The sequence below is a fragment of the Astatotilapia calliptera genome, chromosome 11 (genome assembly GCF_964374335.1).
Source record: "Astatotilapia calliptera chromosome 11, fAstCal68.1, whole genome shotgun sequence".
Lineage (NCBI taxonomy): Eukaryota > Metazoa > Chordata > Actinopteri > Cichliformes > Cichlidae > Astatotilapia > Astatotilapia calliptera.
This window is the reverse complement of record NC_137432.1, coordinates 13,826,006-13,838,965: the sequence shown is the minus strand read 5'-3', so window position 1 is coordinate 13,838,965 and position 12,960 is coordinate 13,826,006. Positions and strand designations below refer to the sequence as shown.

The 12,960-nt window shown below is 40.3% G+C and overlaps 1 long non-coding RNA gene across 1 annotated transcript; it reads right to left on the bottom strand.

Moving 5' to 3' along the window:
* Nucleotides 1-10,728: 10,728 nt before the first annotated feature.
* Nucleotides 10,729-11,110, bottom strand: LOC145431758 (uncharacterized). Its single transcript, XR_013912052.1, has 2 exons — nt 10,942-11,110; nt 10,729-10,862 (listed from the first exon to the last, which is right to left on the bottom strand). It is a non-coding gene; the product is annotated as an uncharacterized LOC145431758 (long non-coding RNA).
* Between the last annotated feature and the right edge of the window lie 1,850 nt (nt 11,111-12,960).

Genomic DNA, 12,960 nt, shown 5'->3' with positions numbered 1-12,960 from the left:
CTGCATCAGTTTGGTCAGAGTGCACCTGTGCAAGGTAAGGTAACTGAACTGGAATGTCACAGAGATCTAATCCAGTCCCCCATTCGTTCATCATACCCTGTGTCCTGTGGACAGCACAGCTTCAAAACACTAAAATTAACTCCAGTATGTAACATTTGCAAATTTGGAACACGTCTTTCCCCTTTTTTCACCCTTCATTCTACTGAGCGTCCCCCTCCAGTTTCTCCGGTAACCTTATCCCCGTGAATCACCAGGTGATAAATGATCATTTCTTTCCAGCAGAGTATGGGTGGCTTCTCCTGACCCAGCAGCTCGACCTCGCTCACACAGACAGATGGATAGAGACAGCGCAACAACAAACTGCCATTGTGTCGGGCTGGTTTGGTAAACTCCGGGCTTTCTCATCTTAACACCAAAGGCAAGATGAGAAAGAGGCAGCAACACGGGGATTTTGTTGTGTGTTTGGCAGCATAGATCAAAGTCAGCATACTTGAACTTCTGTCTGCCTCAGCTTACATACAGGCTAATTAAAATGTTGCTACTGACATGATGATCTGTTGCAAGCTTTGTATTTACAAAGGCGTTTAATTTACATATAATTAAAAATCTTTTTTCAGTCATTAACACATATGTACAGCTAAATGTTGTGTTTTTCTTTAGATAGAAAATAATGTTTAAATGTTTTAACATTCAGTATATTTAAAAAAAACAGCATTTCTTCCTTTACTTTTCTTCCTTTTTCCAGTATTTCCCATATGGAGTGTCAAAGGTACGTGTTTCTTGCCCCACATTTCTCTGTTATATATGCGCTTTATCAACATAATTACATTTCAACTGAGGCATACAATCCCTGGGAAAGTCTTTCCTGAAACTACATGTGTGCACAATAATATCAAGAACTTCCATCAGCTATTTCAACACAGCACAGGTTTTCTTGACAAAAACAAGCAGAGGAGGCTCACAAACTTTGAAACAATGTTGATAGTGTAAATACCCTCCAATTAACATCCCGATAAACCTCACATGCTCTATTGAGTGTAACACCCCTTGATCCAATTTGGAAACTCTGATCCAGAGTGACAAATACAATAAATGTACTGGAGTGCAAGCATTTGTGATTGGCTCCATCTTGGAAGATCGCATCAAAGTCACTTAACCTGCACAGAATGCATTTTGGTAGTGTTTCTGTATTTCCTATCAGAGTGAAAAACAAGGGAGGGGGTAAGAATCATTCAAAATATTAATAGTGTTGGGAAAATTGCAATAAACAACTATGAGGGAGTGTTGTGAGTTACCACAGGAATCTAGCATATACTTGAACAATGGAATTAAGGTTCAAGTGCACCTGTAGGATTCTTCAGCATGACGTGTGCCCTTCAGTATTCCTATCATGCACGGCTCACGGGTGGGACGGCCGTGGGAAGCAGCAGTTTTGAGTCCGACGCGCATTCCTGTCCCCAAGTGCACATATGAACACACACATAGACAAACACACACGCAGACACACTCCCCCAGCCCGCCCACCTGGGCTGGATGACCACCTAAACAGCTCCAATTACCAGGCACTGACAGACAGACAGATTAGGTCTGAACAAGGGTGCTGAGGCCTGCAAAGACAGACAGACAGAAAATAAGGCAAAAGCACTAACATGGGTAGCCCCAGACAGCCATGAAGAGACGGGTTGAGGATGCAGAAAGACCGGTGGGAGAGAACGTGAATTAAGAAGCAATGTCTGCCATTAATTACAGTCTGTTTACACGACGCCCTCATCAGGCCAAACCACGGTGGAGATTAGTTTGCTCTTTCACCGTGACTGACGTTCCCATGTGCCTCCCTTGACCTCGGCTTTGCACACACACACATACACACAGACCCACACATACAAAAAAAGCATTTTTTTTGCAACCTCCTACGCCCTGAAGACACTTTTACCCACTAGGTGAAGCAGATGGAAAAAAAACTTTGATAATACAAGAATCAATGGCCAAATCTAACACACAGGCACAAAGTGACAAGAGCAGAAAAAAAATTCTACTTAAATAAGGAAGAAAGGAGGAAAGGATTGACTATAGCATTTTCAGGGTGTAAGTGAGGAAGATCTAATAAACTGACTCCAGACCATGATGACAGCAAGAAGGTACCAACGTGGATGAGATGATTACTTGGTCAGAAATTTGGGGCTTCTGTTGTTGGGGTTTTTTCTGTGTTTTGGCTTCTTTGGTCAGCAAAACATTTTTTTTGTTTTGTTTTGTTTTGAGACTTTGGGAAAAATTGCTGCCCATGTTGGATTTTTTTTTTTCCAATTAAGCCAGCGTTTATGCAGCAGTGGATGAGGTGATGACAGAGCACACTATGTGGGAGAAAGACTGCCCTTCTCATAAGGATTTTGGGAAGCAAGTTTAAAACAGTGAGTTTATTGTTTGGAGAGCTTTACATGATACAGCTGATCCTGCCTGTCCAAACCCAACCACTAACCCGCTGTGTTATAGAAACACACACACACACTAATTCCTAGCAGAAAGCCTTCACAGATCTCAAGATGATTTCTGCTTCTGATTGTAGAGGCAACTCCACGAAAATCATGTAAAAAGGCAGTAAAAACGATAAATGAAACAATTATGTACCCAGCAATGGCTGTGTTTGCAGCAGCATAGATGTCAAGTGCATTTTTTTTTGACTAATAGATCTCATGTGTGGCACTGAGTTAACCCAGTGTTGTTTTCTTTGGCTCGTTGTATTTTTTCTGGCTGCAATAGTACATGTTTTTGTGCTTTTTTTCTTTTGTAAAAGTAACAGTGGGGAATGAATTAAATTACTAGTACTCACGAGTCCAGTTTTGCTCATTTTTTAAAACGTATTATTATTATTACATCCTCTAGTTGCTTAAAATGCATAAAAGCACTGCTGTTTCTTTTGAATTAATATTAACCGTGTTGGGTGTAACCAGCAAAAGTAATCACATAACATTTTGCAGTACTGTGAGGCATTACTAAATTCTTACAGTTAGAATTATGTTATTACTTGTGTTACAAAAGCTCTCCAGTTACCTGGTGAGGTGAATAGAAAGAAAACCAGATCAGCCAAACTCCTCCTTCTTCCTGCTCACTCAGTTCATTTGCATAGAGGAGGACAAAGACGGAGCGGTCTACACCTTTTGAGCAGTGGAGATGCTGGCATTAGTTTTGTTTTTGTTAAAGGACAGGAGCATGATGGGGAAATTCAAGCTGTTTCCAGAATTCCACAATTTTGTAAGTATCTGCACAGACAGCATGCTAACACAGAGCTAGCAAAGAATTCAGAGTGATGCTAAAGCTGATTATAGGCCAACCCCAGTCTAGCAGCAAGGTCCCAAACTTCAGCAGCTAACACACACAGTCATAGAGGTCAGACTTACAGCACTGTAGCCCTCTACCTGTCCATGTTTCTAAAGTAGAATGGCTGTGGCTTTAAAGTCTCTTTGAGCTGGTTTTCATCGTGGCTTTGTGTTGTCTCTTTTTTTGCATGCATAAAAACTTAAAGACACATCTTTTGTGCCCTCGTTAGAGTAACATGAAAGTAATCTAATAAATAGTTTAACAAATTAATTTTCTGGGAGGTAATTGAAAGAAGTACTGCATTGCTTTTAGGAAAAGTAATCAGTAATGTGTAATGCATCCCAACACTGATTGTCAGTAATCCAAACATGAAGGAACCGATTGGAGGAACTTGCAGAACCCCAGTGGCTGAAATGGAAAAATATATAAAAGGTGATTGAAGGAGAAACACTTCATTCAAGCACATCAAAGTCCACCAGCTTTGAAAGAGAAAGCTTCATACTGTGTTTCCAAACTACAAGCTGGGTTTGAAAACCAGTTCAGAACAAATGTGAGGTGCTTTTGAGAGTGTCTGGCCAAGACAGACTGGCTTAGCGAAGTGTCTGATTAGAACCACATTTCCCATTCAAAGTGGGAGATTGACTGAAGAAGAAAAAGGAGAAAGGAGATGGAGTACAACAGATCAGAAAGAACCTGTGAGCAGAAGGCACGGGAAGGTAAATGAATAAGAGGGACAGAACAAAGAACAGAAGAATCAGAGAAGTGAGTTTGTGTAACTCTGTCAGGAAGCCCCTTCAACAAGTTCAACAAGCAGACTTTCTCTAAGCAGCTCATTGGATCCAGATGACGACTTCTTCACTCCGTCCAGCTCAGTGTTGTATTGATCAGCCAGAAGACCCACGCGTAGCATGAAAGTGCTGCTTCTGAAAAGCCTTAATCAGTCATTATTTTGAGCGTGCCTTTTCATGTTTTATTGTATGATGCATGGACAAATTGTTATATTTTTTCACAAAGAGGCTTTGTGGTCAGAGCGGTATGGAAACAGCTGTGGAAAGTGGACAGATTACAAAACATTTCAGTTGTATGCACGTGCTTTTTGCTTGATTTCTGTCTCCGAGTTGTGATAGAAAGGGGGTTCGCAAGACATATCTCGCCGCCTGAATGCGGTTTTTTAAAGTTTATTTAGCATTCAATCATTTGTATGAACTTTAAACAAGATGTCCAGTGTGAGAGCATGGAGAGATGCAAATACACAGCACACAGCGACGTGACATGATGCTTGAAGAGAGAAAGGGAGGGGAAAAAAACTTGCTGGATGGGATTTTTAACATGACCGCATTTTGCTATTATTAGCAAGAGTCCTGGATAGGTAATAGATATCCTACAATTACAAAAATACTAAGTTTCGTCATTTGAAATTTTGCAGTGAGCACCACTCATCTCTCAACAGGACACAGAGATAATATATGGGTACGTGTTTTCAATTTGTTGTCCAGAAAATTTTCCATCTGGTTTTTTGCATTTCAGTCAGTGAGGGAAATAGTTTCTCACTTTTTAGTGGCCTTAATGCATCCTGGAATCTTTATACCATTGTTAGAGAAATAGAGCCTAATGCACATAACGTGTGATGCAGCAACAGAGAAACAGTGTATGTAGATTTACAGATACTGTTCCTTTACATGTTGTATCAGCTGATCAATTCAGAAATTCATACAGGACATGTGATACTGCTACTTTAGCTCACAGCAGTTTTTATCTTCAGTGTAACTTTTTTTGAAAGTCAGTTACTATTTAAAAGAAACTCATCCTTTGGGTAACAACGTTCTTTATTTATGTCAATATCCAGTTTTGATCTTTTCCCATTTTTAGATTTTACAGTACTGTAAAATGTTGCATGAAAGGAAAAGTTAAGAAAAGCCTATTTACGGATAAAAAAAAAACTGGCTGTAATACAAGACATGTCTGCATTTATGATGAATGGCTTTTCTTGCAAAAACAAACTAAAATATACAAGGAGGGACCCATGTAATTCAGAAGCCACAGGCAAATTGACCAGATATCAGTTATTGTTTCAAAAAATGCTTTCCTTGGTTGTTTAAGGATTTCAGGCGTCTCGGTGAGCATTCACCAAGACAAGTTTTCCCTTTCGAGTGCTTACGAAGTAAAAGTGGATCTGCAGAAGTACCGACCGATTGTAAATAATTATTTTTCTTTGGTTGATGACTCAGTCAGTGTGTGACAGCAGCACCAAACAGAGCTGTCATGAGAACATCAAAATCCTCTGTCTATGTGGTATTACTGAATCAGGCCTACGATTGGAGCTGTTTCAGCTTCACTTGGTGAAAGTGCAACTGAGTTTTTCTTATCGTTTTTCTTATAGTGCAGGTGATTGTCCTATTTAATGTCCATTGCCATAAAAAAAGACTGATCTTTGAAAACTGAACACTCATAAAATCCAAATTTACTACTTTATTAGTAGAAATAATAACATTTGTATTATAATTATCATTAATTATTAAGATTTATTTACTTAAATAGTGAGTTTCTGGAACAGAGGCTAAAGTGGTCCTCAGGTATCAAGAGGAAAAGTGAATAATAATGATTTAAAGTAGGCCCACATGTTTTGAATAGCATGTTTTAGTCATTTGAAACATACACCAGGTAAGTACAACAACATGGGTCGCATATTCATGAAGGCGTTAAGAATTGCTGCCGATTGATCTTAAATCAGTATCATTTTTCATCTTTTCGTCTTTTGCATTTATGTGTCTCTCCTCTGTCCTGTAAACTAAAAAGACAGCGATTCACACAATCCTCTGTGGCATTAAAAGACCACATAATAGCATCCCTTATGTTTGTCTTATCTGGGAAACAAGAAACAATGTGTTTACAATGGGACTGCACTTAGTCACAGAGCGTAATTGAAGGTGAGTGTTAGTATCTGGGCTCGGCCAAAAGAATGTGCATGGCCCCAGAGACTCATGGGATATCACACCCACTCCTTGGGGTTGGTTTCAGCTGCTTTGCATGTCTAAAACAAACCACTACATCTGTTTTTAGTTCTTGTTTTGTTTGCGGAATGAAAAAAAAACCCAGAAAAAAATAAGGGCTTCAGTAAAAAATAATTGCATTGCATACATTCTCCTGGATCTCCTGGCCTGAAACGGGAGAGCGATTGGTCGATCGCGACAAAGGAGAGGACAGGATGTGGAGCAACTGGAATTAGACCCGACTTATAGAGAGAAGGTCATGAGAAGGAGAAAAAAAATGACCAGAATGTATGGTCGTTCACATGTGCACACACATACGTACTTAAAACAAAGGCGGATAGGATTTCTGAGTGGAAACATCAAGATGTCTCTGCTTTGCTCTGCACGGCTGGAACACATTGAGGTTTAAACATCAGCTCGGGACATTCAAGTAGAGAACTACTTTCCTCTTTTCTCCCCCTTTTTTGTGACTATGTAAAGAGCTACAAGAACACAGTGTGATAAATTCAAGGAATGAGCCTCCATGTTTCATCACATCTGAGGCTTGTCGGGTTTTGCAGATGTCTTTGTTCATGCAAAGTAAAAGTAATTTCTATCATCTACTTTATAATGAACTGCTTTCTTAGGTCCATGCGTGGTTACTTTAATGTATGCTTGCAAAGAAGCCTTCTTTACACACAAATACAAATTTTCTGCAAGGCAGCAGGTGCTTAAAAAGATAAAAATCTTTTTCCCGGAAGATTTTTCTATGTTAATTAACACCTTGCTGCTGCACAGGTCATTTTCACAAATCTTCTCAAACAATTATCCACAAATGTTTGGCTGCTTATCATCTGTCCGTCTGCACAGCCTATCTGCATAATGATCAGTGTTTTTATATATTCTGGACTTGACGTTACAGCTCACTGACAGGCTTCTAGGTGATTTGTGTCATCACCACACATAAAATCCCAGAAAGCCCTGGCCTGACTTAATAAAAGCAACACTACCTCACACCAAAATATTAATATAACACTGGAGGGGGGAAAAGACCCGAGTAGTTTCTGAGACATGCCTGTATTTGGCTAAAAGGGTTTTTGAGACAAACGGCTAATTAAGGCTAAAAACCAGATGATAGCAATGTGAAAGTTAACCAGTGAAATAACCTATGAGCACTATAGGATGGGAGATTATGTCAATATAGCTTCATTTCAATTTCATAACAGGTATAAATGGAAAGAGAACCCACACAGGCCCGTGGCACAGGTGTGAGAGTGTGAGATTTGTTTGTTTGATAAGCATTAACTCTCCTCTAGCTCTCCTCTCACATTTCTCCCCCTCCTCCTCCCCTTTTTCGTTTTTTTTACCCTTCCTCTGCTTTCCTCACCTCGCCTCCTTAAAAGCAGCTTATCTCAACCTCTTTACCTGATTATAAAATACAGTTTCCTCTTTTCTTTTACTCTCCTCTGCATTGACAACTGTTCATACTCACCACGTTTAATTGCCTTTATTCTTTCCCCCTCTGTCTCGACACAAACTTTCACACAAACACACAAATTCAGAGGAATTTGAGGAATGTGTGCGTTCCTGCAGCATCATGTTGTTGTTGCACATATGACTGCACCCCAGAATCTGAGGAGTGTGAGTGTTTTTCCAGAGCCGATGGATGCACGGATGGAGGCATAGGATGATTGATGAAGAAGTGGGACACTGATGACCCGGCACTCAGTACTTCATCTCAAGGTAAACAACAAGGAGGTAACTCAGCAAAGAGTAGAAGCAAACAACACACGCACATTTCCACTGTGAGAAGTAGGAAGTTGTAGCTGATTTATTTGTACTGGAACAATTTAGAGAATACAGTCAGACACACTGGGCTGGTTTGGGCTATCCTAAGCTCAGTTTATGAGGACGTAACCCAGAATGCATCTAAGCCTATTTTCTCAGCATAAACAAAATACACAATTCTTTGTCTGTTTATAAAACTTGTCCTATTAGCACGGTCCCAAATCCAGACATGTTTGAGACCTCCTTCAGTGTGTGATGGAGAGGCGATTTATTTGGATCCATGGATGGCTAACCTGATGGAAAGTGAGATAACCAACCTGCTCATCTGTGTTTATATGTGGAAGCTGAAATTCTGTCTTCACAAGGCTAACAGCTGGTGTAAACAAATATCTGTCAGCTAATGTGCATTTAATTGCTACCCAACACGCAGTTTGCTTACTTTAAGCTTTAGGCAACCCACTTTGGCTGCAAGATGTAAAACAACAAGAAATGGACAACCGTTTCTTCTGAATAAACAGCAGACTACGCAAATGTTCAAATTAGTGCCTCAGAACAAAGTTTTCAGAAACAGAGCACAGCAATGTCTGCAGTTAGGTGTGATTTTACTTTTGTTAAATTGTCATTCATTTTAGTAAATTTCTCTACCTGCTCAGTGTTCTTAAAGCCACACAAAGCATTTGAGGCGCCATATTTCTATCGTCATGGCACCTCTTGCCTTCATAAAGTCCAAAGTAAGGGTCAAATTGTGACATGTCACGAGTACTTCTGAATAAAATTGCAAAACACAGTGCATGCCTCCTATTGAAATCACTAACTCCAAGTGTTCGTCCTTACTTCCCTGGTGGGATGGGGAGTTCATGTGTGTAATGATCGCAGCCGCCTCCACTCCCATCTTTCTTATCAGCTGAGAGATGGAGAAGTCCATCTAACCGGACTTAAGCTTGTCTCTTTGTTTATCCTCCTGACTGATAACGTTCATCTGGTGAACTCTGCTCCACACTCGCTGCACTGATGTTTTACCTTAAATGGCGTCGTCTGGAAGAATGACTTTGGTATTTTTTTATTAGAAGGCAGCTAATTATTACAAAATAAAACATTGTTAACGTTACGATTATGTTTAACCATCAACTACAAGTTGACTAGGAATATCTTGGGTTGGGGACACAATCAGACTCTGCACCCTCATGATATCTCCAGAAGGCCAAAAACCGGATAAAAGTGGACACAGCCGTTACACAAAACACTCCGAAAGTTTGTCTGCCTGCTCTGTTTTTATCATCCCAGTCTGCTAAAAGTACCTCAAGCTGCTGTGCACCTGTTCACCCATTTTGACCCTATTTTACAAGTCAAGAGTCAGATCTGAGACACAACCAGCGGGGTGAAGCTCCTCTGGTTGTGAAAGATTTCAGGATGCATAGAAGTGTAAATGGGAAAATGGACCTTAGTTTTCTTTCCCAGCAGACAATTTCCTGGTTTAAGGTCATACTTAGTGCAGCAATGAATGTGCATCAATGGATGAGTCTCGGATGAATCCAAAGTGTGTGCGATTAGTCTCTGAATGTCACAATACTGATACTGACTTTAATAAAAACCTGCAGCCTTAATCAATCTGCTGGGGCTAAAAAAAAGTGATGTGCACAGTTACGTCTTGGAACTGGTAACCTCATTATCACGCAGCTGGGTCAGATTTTGTCTGCTACAATTCCTAAAGCTTCATTTTTGCATGGTTTTCAGGTTTATATGGTGGAATAACTGATCCGTGTTATTTTATTTGTTAAATTTGATCTGATTGTTTTTCTTTTGTGCTTCTCTTGGTGGAGTGCATTAGCCCCTATTGAAAATAAGCATTAGCAGATCCTTCTTTTAATCATTCTGACCGTTCTGTCTTTACACTAATTTGCCCCACTTATTGAATCTAACATAAGCTGCAGGTTTAGAAGCTAATGAGTAAATGTTTGTAAATGTTTGTAAATGTAAATATTTTTTGTTTTGTTTACACAGTAAAAGTTAATCGAAATTAGGAACACCAATATTTCAATCACATCAACTCTGTATTTCATCATATAGCACCTTAGCTGATTATAATAACTGTTCCTTCTTTACTCCTTTTATCGATCGAGCATTGATATCAGTCTATTTATCCCCTGCACTGTTAAAGATACTGCAATAAACTGTTTATACATACTCAGGATTGCTTCTGTCAGAATCCAGAGGGTGGAAAATTGGATATATAGTAGCTAATAAAGGTCCAACAGCCAGAGATGAAGATGAAGCTTGGTAGACAGGACTTTGTGATCTGTTCTCAAATATACAGTCTAACATTTGGTCATTTCTGCTCAGGTATAGTTAAGCAATGTCTGTAAAGTTGTTAATGTGGTTAAATGGTCTTAGAAACAGTCAAAAAGACAATGGTGCTCTCTCGTACTTAAAGATGTAGCAGTAGGCTAACCAGAGGGTTATGTCGTGGTGCCTATGTCCATCTTTTATTTTGCCTATCGCCTAAGAATAATATCATGAAAATGCCAAATAAATTGAGAAAACGAAGGACAGTCCCAGTGCAACACTAAAGATTAGGCTGGTTCAACTTAGCATCATGTAAGAGCTGATGGGGAAAAACTGTCACGGAGGAGCAGGGAGGACTCGGCGCAGACTGAAATCTCAGAAAAACAGGTTTATTTACACACTCCAGGTGCACTATATACAGGTGAAGGAGAAGGGGGCCAGGGTTCCCAGGGGTGCAGAGCGGGGTCGGGAAAAGCGTCCAGAGTCTCCAAACCAAACACGAGAAATCTGCATACAGAGAACAAGGGTTAGCACGGAACTTTCACGGACAGAGCTCAAAACTGGCTGAGGCTAAAGTAGCACTGACGAGCGTTATTCAATAGTCCAGCGGCGAGGTGCTCTCAGTCACTGCCTTAAGTAGCGGGAGCAAACAAGGTGAGGAGCCACAGGTGATTGCCTACAGGTGGTGGAGGCCGGGAGCTCACAATGAGCTCCGCCCAGGCAGCGAGCAGAGAGAGAGGAGAGAGAGAAAAGACAAAACATAACATGTAGCCACACAGGGCCAGCCGAGCAGGCACGGGGACCATGACAAAAACAATCTTATTAAAAGGTTAAAGCCCTGCCACCTTTAAATCAAAACCTCCAAAATCTGAGTAATATTTATGATTAATTTCTCTGGCACATATTATTGGCCTGTGCTTTAGTCTCTGAGGAAATAACATTTGCCTCTGTGTTTGCACAGCCGTGCTGTCTGGTGGAAGGAATAACAGCAACAGCTCAGCCTGGCATCATCAACCTATGCTCCACAGCTCATCCAAGGGTCATAAACTTGTATAACCTGGACTAAGGGAAGATGGGGACGTAGGGTTATGAAAACATCTTGGCTTTAAGCTCCTGGCTTGTGGACTGCTACAGTAACAGAAATGAGCCCTCTAACTTTTGGGGCAAAAGAAAAGGTTATGAAAAGCGATTCAAATGTATAACTGGCATACACACATCATTTGTGGTTTAAACATTTCATCTCCATAGCTCACAGCCTGTCTACATTGCCCCATTCTCGGACACTGCTTTTCCTGGATATATTTATGAGCTGTAGTAGATGTGGATGGCAGTGGATGAGTTATTCAATAGCCCCTGATTATAAAGCTCTTTGTAATCAGGCAAATTACTCTTCCTGTTATGTTTTAAATTGCTTTACAGGCAAACCCCCCCCCCCCCCCAAAAAAAAAAAAAAACAGGCCGTACCATTTGAATGAGCATGAAAGTCAATATTTAGTATGATCACCTTTATTCTTCAACACGGTCTCTTAGGCAGCTTTCCTATAATTTCTTTAAGCAGCCTTCAGGAATAGTTCTCCAGGCCTCCTGAAGGACATTCAAAGCTCTTCTTTCTTTTCCTTTCCCTTCCAGTGAGACTATTTCTGATGAGGCTTCATTGAAAAGTAGATGAAGCAGTTGAAGGCCTAGGTGCATCTGTCAGGTCCTTGCTGGTTCTTTTCTCTGTTTCTTAATGGCATGACTTTCAGAGTCTGTTCATCTGCCGTAGACGTACTTTTTTAAGCCTGCTATTTCTTCCTTTGTCCTCCACTTCCCAATTTCCCTCTTGTTGTTTTTGTTTTTTTTGTGGTGTGCTAAGTTTTTGGCTTATAGCTCTTTGGAAATGAACTTGTTGCTACAAAGTACTATTTTATGCCTGTCAAACTGTGGTATCTTTGGCATTTTTTTATGGATTCAACCAAAGAAATGGGAACTAATGATGTGTTTTTGTGCTAGTAACAAAGTGCCTAAAAATGCAATTTAATATTGGTCCTTTGTTAATTTGTCTGTTATGTGTAGTGCCAACACTGGTTCACCACTTGAGTTAGATGCCTTTTTTATATTTGGATGAGTCATGGGTCACTGGACTGCTTTATTGGTCGAAAGTCCAACTATTGTTCAAGACGCCTTCTAAAGATTTCACGAAAGTCTGGCTTCTTGGAAGCAAAATAAAGAAATGAGGGCAGGCTCAAGACCTTTGCATACTATCATATATTGTATATGATTGGCCATGGTGTGCATCGTTTAAAATAAATCCAAAGAAGCCTCCAGTGACATAGACTCTGACAGATCAGCTCTGGATGGTGTTTAGCTGCCCAGCTCTGTTTTCTCGGAGCCTTAATTGATTCTGATGGGAAAGCAAGTGCTCAAACTCAAAAGGAAGTCACACAATAACAATAAAGGTTTCAACCAGAGCAACAGAAGAAAAAACTTACAGAATCTTTCTTGTTTTTCCTTTCCCCCCCCTCTTTTTCAAAGATTTTGGCTGACCCTCCAGGCCAAAGAGCTGTTTATCTTAAATGTTAGGAAACGAAACCATTTGCGTTTGCCTGAATTATCCCTGATTGGA